This window comes from Alligator sinensis, unplaced genomic scaffold, assembly GCF_000455745.1.
Source record: "Alligator sinensis unplaced genomic scaffold, ASM45574v1 scaffold352_1, whole genome shotgun sequence".
Taxonomy (NCBI): domain Eukaryota; kingdom Metazoa; phylum Chordata; order Crocodylia; family Alligatoridae; genus Alligator; species Alligator sinensis.
In genome coordinates, this window is record NW_005842223.1 from 1,574,704 (window position 1) to 1,583,680 (window position 8,977).

The window sequence follows — 8,977 nt, forward strand, 5'->3', positions numbered from 1 at the left end:
TGTAGGGAAGAGGTGGGTTAAGAGGAGGTTTAATCTCAGGCTTTGATGGTCAGAATTGCTTCTGGAGGAGGGCTAGAATTGATCTTAGGGGTGTTCAATATTGCAGTCTGGGCTTGAGAGTGGTCTACATAGCAGCATGAGCATTACCTCCACTTCTGCAAAGGAAAATGGCACAGCTACAGTTAGAACATTGCTTTTCTATTGCTCTGCCATATTCCTACTATGTTGATCTTGTGTGTGGCTTCTAGATGTTGTATTGTCACTTTTAACATGTCACCATAGCACTTCTGTGTGAAGAGGAAGAATGAGTTCAGGGGAAAGCTGTAGGCAGAAACACGACCTGGTTTATAGCTTGTTTTCCTTATATTTTTACATGGTAAGTGTATGTTTCTAGTAGTTTAAAGAGAGGCAGGCTTGTCAAACATACCGTCCTTAATTAGGTTGCTGGGCTAGCAAAAAAAAAAGAAGACAAAAGAAAGATATCTTCAAAATCTTTGCCCAGCTTTAGCAATTGTTACCTGAGCACAACCGTGTCCTCATCTCTGTATGTTTAGTTAACTAACTACTTTAATCCCTACTCTCTCTTGTGAATGCAGCACAAATCTGAATACATGAAAGTATAGCATTAGCAGGAAGCTTCAAAGAAAAACAAGGGTAAGACTACTTAGAGTCTATTATGAGTTACAAGCCCCTTTGGAAGTTTTAATAGATTGCAGGTAAACTCCAGTATACTGTGCTTACTGCACTTAACTAATACAGAAAACTTCATGCTCACAAAAATAAGAGAGTAAGCAGCAGCTGATTCGGCACCAAGCATGGTGCTGGCAGATGCTGATAGCTGATCTAAACAGCTTTGCTCATTCACCACAGCCTGACCCTTCATGCCTTAGTATTATTGTCTGAGGGGCCTTTTGTGCAGAAACAGCTGAACAAGCTGTCACACTGAATGGCACTGCATAAATAATGTTACCTACCTTACAAAGAGGTGTGACATTTAATGGTTTTAATGGCCTTATAAGTACTATTATTTTGAACACTCTACGAATGGAAAAGCGTAGAGGAGAAAAAAGATGAGACTACTGGGAGTGAAGGGTGAGTAGAATTGTAGCAGCAAAATGGCAGACACTGGAACCCAGGGTGAAAGTGTCTGCAAATGAGAGGGAAAAGGATGCTGCTTTTGAAAGAGGACAAAACAGCTGGGGAAAATGGAAAAATAGAAAAAAGGGGACAAGAGACAAATGGCATGGGGAGGGTTAGAAAGGGCCAGAAATGGAGTGGGAAGTAAGAGACTAAAAATACAAACTAGAAGAAGAGACAGAAACATGCAACTTGCAAATTATTAAACTTAATTTCTTTCTGCTTCTCTATTGCTTTTGCTAGCCCTCCCTGGGAGAATATCCCAGCTTTTCAGACCTGGGAGATGGCAAGGGCTGTTGTACATATTAATTATATTGATATTCACAAGATTTGATAGGGGTTGGGGAACGACTGTAATTGTCCATCAGTTCATTGTACCCAACCTTCTGAGAGATGGAGAGCTAGTCTCTGCAGATCTACAGTTTACTGGTAGGGGTCTACCAAACTCAAGAAGGCAACCAGCTGATTTTACATGCAGATCCCAGGCCTATCCACCATTTTTATGGGCTGAGTGCAGTGGGGCCCCCCAGCACCTCTGATTGGCCGAGGAGCCCTGACAGTGTCACCCCTTTCTGCACTTTGCCACGTGGCCTAAAACCAAAGCTTAATTGCCCTGATTAAGATGGGGAAGCCATTAATCCACGTGTTATTAAGTGTGGATTAATGGCTTTCCTGGGCTTAATTAGAGTAATTAAGCTGCAGTTTGGGGCCATTTCCAAGCACTGGGCTCTGTTTTTCAGGGGCTTGCTGAGCAAAAAAAAACTTACCGATGAGCAGCCCCTGCCCATCCTCTCCCTACCCCGCTCCGCTTCCCTTTCCCCCCATGCTCCAAGACTGCAGGGCTTACCGTGCACTTTTCTTTGCTTGCTGGTAAGCTGTTTTTTCCCCTCAGCAAAGCTGCCAAAATTGTGGAGTCCACGCTTTTTTGCATAGCCTGTATTTTTTCGTGGAGCCCAGCCAGAATCATGGTTTCTGTGAAAAACATGCAATTGTGATTTGGTAGGTCCCTATTTATTGGAAAACTGCTCCTTGATTGTTTTTAATATTATCATAGTTTCATAGTTGTTAGGGTTGGAAGGGACCTCAATAGATCATCAAGTTGGACCCCCCTGCCATGGGAAGGAAAGAGCACTGGGGTAATATGACCCCAGCCAGGTGCTTGTCCAGTCTCCTCTTAAAGATCTCCAAGGTAGGGGAGAGCACCACCTTTCTTGGAAGCCTATTCCAGATTCTGGCAATCCTTACTGTAAAGAAGTTCTTCCTGATGTCCAACCTAAACCTGCTCTCTATCAGTTTGTGGCCATTGTTCCTGGTTATTCTAAGGGGTGCCCTGGTAAACAGAGCACCTCCAGTTTCTTGCTGCTTCCCCCCCCCCTGCCATATGAATTTATAAATGGCCACAAGATCCCCTCTCAGCCTTCTCTTGTGGAGGCTGAAGAGATCCAGGTCCCTCAGTTTCTCCTCGCAGGGCCCTACCTGCAGGCCCCTAACCATATGAGTGGCCCTCCTCTGGACCCTCTCAAGGTTATTCACATCCCTCTTGAAGTGCGGCACCCAGAACTGAACGCAGTACTCCAACTGTGGCCTGACCAGTGTCGCATAGAAGGGAAGGTATCACCTCCCTGGACCTGTTTGCGATGCACCTGCTAATGCATGATAGAGTGCAGTTAGCTTTACTGATTACTTCATCACATTGACAGCTCATATTCACTTTGCAGTCAACTATGCCTCCGAGATCCCTTTCTGCCGCTGTGTAAGAAGGTCATCCCCCAGCCTATAGGTGTGTTGGTGATTCCTTCTCCCTAGATGCAGCACTTTGCACTTGTCTTCATTGAACTGCATCTTACTCTTTTCTGCCCACTTTTCCAACTGTCAGGGTGCACCTATATTTGATGCCTTCCCATTAGTGTGTTAACCTTACCCTATAATTTTGTGTCATCCGCGAATTTGGACATAGTGTTCTCCATGCCCTCATCCAAGTCGCTAATGAAGACATTGAATAGCACGGGTCCAAGGACCAAGCCTTGGGGACCCCACTGCCCACAGCTTTCCAGGTTGATACCAACCCGTCCATCACCACTCTCCAGGTGCAACCCTTAAGCCAATTTGCCACCCACCTGACCGTGTAATCATCTGTCACAGCCGCTCAGTTTGTTTATGAGAATAGGATGAGATACCATATCAAAGGCCTTCTTATAATCCAAGTAGATGACATCTACCTCGACTCTGGCATCGCAGCATTTTGTGACCTGGTCATAAAAAGAAACAAGGTTAGTCTGGCAGGATCTACCTATAATGAACCTGTGCTGGTTGCCCTTCAGCATTATTTTTCCTGCTGTGCTACCACAAATGTGATCCTTGATAATTTTTTTACTCTGATTAAGCTCAGGAAAGCCATTAATCCACACTTAATAACACGTGGATTAATGGCTTCCCCATCTTAATCAGGATAATTAAGCTGTGGTTTTAGGCCATGTGGCCTACTGGGGCTCCTTGGCCAATCAGAGGTGTTAGAGGAGCCCCGCTGCACTCAGCCCACAAAAGTGGTGGCTGGGGCTGGGATCTGCCTGTGAAATCTGCTGGTCACCTCCTTGAGTTTGGTAGACCCCTACCAATAAACTGAAGATCTGATAGAGGGCCATTATCGACTATATAGAACCCATTTCTCTATCCAGCAATGGAGATTTCTCTTTTTTCCCTGCTTCATTTTTCATTTAACTCTATTAATATGTTGAAGTGCAAAAAATAAATTCTGTTCGTCTTCCCCATAAATCTTACCACTGGCACAGTGTATGGATGTGAGCCCAAAAGGGGAGAATTAAGTAACATATTTGGAAAGGAAGCCAAAATACCAGTCCACTGATCCACATCAAAATGTCATGGTCGCCTGTGATATTGCTTGACGTTTACCCAGACATTAAAGTCAACAGGCTATGGGCCCACTGAAGGCAATCTTTAGGCTATTAGCATCATAGCTCTTTTTTGCCTCTGCTATTCTTCTTTCTCTATATCCCTCTCATATATCCCTTTCTTTATTTCTCTAATATAATGAAATACTGTCTTCCTTTACATTTACTTAGCAAATTCTCTGGGTCTTTCAATGAATGACACTTCCCTTTCTCCAAAAAAAAACATAGTTCAACCTCCACTGGGCCCTGACATACTATCCATCCTCTCTATACCTTATATCTGGGCTCTCATAGTGTAATCGGGGATTGGGGTTGTAAGCATTTTAACCAGACTGACAGACAATTATCCTCCTTAGTAGGAGGCCATTCAACTCATCTTCATAAGCAGCTCAAGACAGAGTCATTGCTATACTTCACCATCTACAGATAATAGTTAATTCTCAGGGTCACCAAAGGAGCTAGTAAATACAATTGCCCTTTTCTTTTCCTTTCACTTAAACCAGTTTAATACTTTGGTGCCTCATAACATATTCTTGTGTAAAGCTGGTCTAATGCCCCACAATTGCATCTAAATAATTTACATGCTTTGCTTCAAGGAAGACCAGTAACAGGAGATAGGATAATGGCTTTTCTGCATTCTTCCAGTAGATTTTGTTTTCTATGCCTGGATAACCAAATTATATGTGGAGCTGATGTTGTCAGTAGGTCAACAGAGTACAACCAACAAAGTGACTCTTCTGAAATTAATATGTATATTAGAAATGTTTAAAGTCATTCCTTTTGTTTGGCAGACCCTGAAGCAGTAAATATTTTTTTCTGACTTGAACATTTTTTTCAACTGAAATCATATTAGCTCTAAAGCATTTGCAGATAATTTAATTTTCCAACTGTTCTGTTTTTTATTATCCTTTTCTTAAGATCCTTGATTATTCTAATATTGTAAAAGCCTAAGTCTGTCTATCTGTCTGTCTGTCTGTCCGTAATGCGTTATTTGCACTCTGATAGGCTGACAAACAGCTGATCAGAGCACGAAGAAGTGTTCTGACAAGAAGGCAGCCAGCCACCATGACGGTGGGGACACAGGGGATGGAGCAAGGGGGTGGGGGGCGAGGCCAGCACAGCTGGCCTAACCCCCCCCCCTCCCTGGAGGTGGCAGCAACAGAGCCGGCAGGAGCGGGGGCGAGGCCAGCAGAGCTGGCCTTGCCCCCCTCCTCCCTGCCCTGCTCCCTGCAGGTAACGTGGGGGGGAGGAGTGGGCCCAGACCCCAAGCAGCAGAAGGGAAGGGGGAGCAGGTCCAGATTGGGGGTGGTGCCCGGGGCTCTGTCCCTGCCCGCTCCCCGCCCCCCCCCATTCTTGATGGGCAATTGGCTAGTAATTGACATAATGCTTTAGAAATTGTACAAGAACAGGATTCAGCACCTCAATATCCCTCTTCCATACATTAAGGTTATATGTCCTATTGCTTGAGTTCTAGACCAGTAATAAAGTGGGTACTCTGCTTTCTCATTGCTCTGCCTTTCAGTAGTATGAAGGCACACTATATATAATTATTTTCTCTGACTATATAGAGACCTTCAAAGGTTGGCATTCTACAGCAGTTTACAGTGTAGAGGCCATTTGGTTACCTGTAAAATGAGGGAAAAGTTTTGCAAAAGAATTTGTCTACATGATACTAGAAATGCATTGAGCTAAAACATCCCTAGACAACTCAGACAAACAGCATAGTTTTACAGATAAAATGCTGGTCTGAGAGATAAGACAGAGGGATTTTTATATGGAGTGCTTTCATTGACCTGATGTGTGACATTGGGCAAGTCTCTCCACCCCTCCAAGTAGACTGCCTTATCCACTTAGATCATTGCCCCTCTCCATTTTATGGTGCCTAGCACAAAGGGACCTTAGTACAGATGGAGCTTCTAGGTCCTACTATAAAATAAATAATATTTTTAATCCCAGGTATTGATTTTAAGTTGTTAATATTAAAATTATACCCAAAGCCTCTTTGGTCTGCTTTATGTTTCCTGTTCCCCCCCATTTTTCTCCTGGTGTAGTGTTAGAGTTGGAGAGGTATCCATTATGGAGACTGAGCACATCACAATCCAGCCAATCAATGGTAAATGACATGTTCCTAATGGAACTGCTCTGGCTGATCTAATTTAGAGCACCTCAGTGGCAGGGACTTGTGATGGGTCTCTTAACCCTGCATCATGTAGTGGTTATTACAAGACATAGGCATAGGCCCCCTTAAGAGGTAGAACTCCTCCTACTGACTTCATCCATTTCTAAAACTAATAAGAGACAGACTAGGGCAACTAGGTCAGTTGGTTCTAGACCAGGAAAAACATAGGAGTTGCTTTGTGGGGGGGAGGAGAGATAAGGGTGATGGGAGGTTAGAGGGACTGTTCAACAGCAGGATGGAGTAGGGAGCAAGACTGCAGAGTGATGAAGCCTGAGGAATGAGGACAGAAGGCTGAGGAATGCTAGCACCCAGACAGGCATAGCAGAGGTGTGGAGAAGCAGTCTTACACAACACTGCTGTTGTTGCAGAAGCCAGGAGAGGGATCTTCATGTCGGGAAGGGTACAGAAGGAGCCCAGGGAATCCAGGATCACTGAGCTGTAGCTGACAGTAGTCTGTGAGGCAAAAACAGAAAGCCAGCCAGGGCCTGGTAGCAGTTATCCAGCCTAGAACTGCAGTGGTGAACAGTGACCCCTCCAGGGGGTCTAGCAAAACTGTGGCAAGCAAGTCTTTCCCTGGTCACGTGTGTTTTGTCCTCTTCAGGCCTCAAAACCAGGGCAACAGATAAAAAAAAAAAAGCAAAGGGGGTAGAACAGTAAGTGCTAGAGAAGAAGGGTACTGTGCTATTGGTGGCATGACTGCACAGAAGAACAGACAAGGCCATTACTAATCTACTGGAGACAGTAACAGAAACAGAGAAATGGAACTACAAACGAGGCTGGAGCAAGCCTAAAAAGGGCAATTTTTAATAGGGTCATTAAGTTAACAAGGTAGTCCTGGCCAGAATGGTGCGATAAAGAAAAAGCAGGAATAGTACCTGGCATAGCCAGAATGTGGGAGCACTGGCACTATGAGGGAGATAGGACTCGGCTACTGCCAAAGAGAAGAGAAGTCAAATGCAGGGATAAGAGTTTTAACAGAAGTCATGGGTGTGGCTGCGACACACATGGGAAAGCTTGTGGAAGTGGCAATAAAGAGATTTACAGATGTGGGAGATTTGGGAGGGGAAGGAGTTCAAGGTCAGGGCTGACCATGGGTTCACAGTGAGGGGAAGCAGATGGAAGGGCAAAGGTGAGAAAGGAAATAAAAGAGATGGAATTATAGCAGTACAATAAAGATCTTTGAAATAGTCTGTCCACCTCTAGCAACTAGCTGTTCCTTTGGTAAAATGGTTATGCTTTCAGAAAAGAGTATGTGAATATGGCGGGAAACTAATATCTCACAAATAGGTATGCTTACAATATGATCGGATGAGTTAGAGCCCATTTTTGGAGGCCTAGTTGCTAACAGCTAAACAAATGTTTGGGTATGAGTGGCAGCCACATTTAAATGTGAAACACATGAGCAATGATGTCAGCATACTATAATTTTGACATATTAGTACAGCATGACCGTTTAGTATTACTCCTATGGGCACCAAATCACAGAGACAAAAAACACCCCGTTGGTGTATATTAGAACTGTATTTTACCAAGCAGAAAATGGTAATTCAGTCTAACATTTATGCACCCTTTTTACAGGTTAAAGCAAAAAAGAAATTTTCATACTGTTCAGATGTTATTAAAGCAGATGGAAAACCATAATCATTGCCGACCCTGTGACATTAAAAAAACAGATATTGTCTAGGCAGGACTCAGTCTTCATTTGGCACTCCTAAATGGCACGGGAAATGTCAGGTATCTTGAATTATACTTGACAGGTAACTATCAGAACAACAGATTATTCAGCTACAGGTTTTAAAATAATAGGTTGATCTATTGATAAAATGCTTTTACTCTGAAGGATTATGGCATGCTATGAGAAATACTTAAATGCTCCAGCCACAACTGGAATCCTTGGACAATTTGCCTATGCAAACCTGATCTGGAATGGCTCAAATGTGCAAGGCAGCTTGGTTAATCCAGGACGTTAGCCACAGACAGTTGCTCATCTTCTGTGCCTCGTTTGGTGGTTGCAACATTGAATGTATACCAATTAGACTGAAAACACAGTTCTATTTATAGAAATGATAGAACCTATAGCGATGGTTACAAAAGCTTTCAAGCACTGCATCTCAGGCAGCCTTTAAAGGTCTTGGATTCCTCTGCCATCGACTGTGGAAGTAGTCTTGAAAGACTGAATGGCAAACCGAAATGTCTCGAGAAGAGAAATAAATGTGTAGGTGGCTTTTAATTGGAGGATACATAAAGCAGTGTTGGAAGCGTAGAGCTGACTAGAAAAAATGCTGGTTTTAAGTATCAGTAAGTTAAAGAACTTAGTGTTTATTTTATAACAGCTAAGTCTATGCAAATAGCACGCTGTGGATTCTAAAGTCTCATAAAAAGAATCGTAGTTGCAGAGAGTCTCAGTTGTTCTGAACTCCTTACAAAGCCATCCAAGCAGAAGGTTATGATTTACATTGGTGCACACGGTATTCCAAATCCTCCTCTCTGTATGCCCATTAAAGTGAGAGTGTTGGGGCAGCGCGAGGGCGTGACTGAGAGGCAAATATGATTCCAAGACAATAGTGTGAACTTCATGTTTGTTGGTGCCTGCTTCAGAACAGATGTTTGACAAGGGATGTGGTTGACTCTAAACTCAGGCTTTGTTGCAGTCATGTCATTACAGTAGTCGCTCTCACTCTACTTAGCTAGAAGTCCTAAGTTTAATCAGGTTAGGCAAGACCATTAGTGCAGGATGTAACCTTTGGACTTT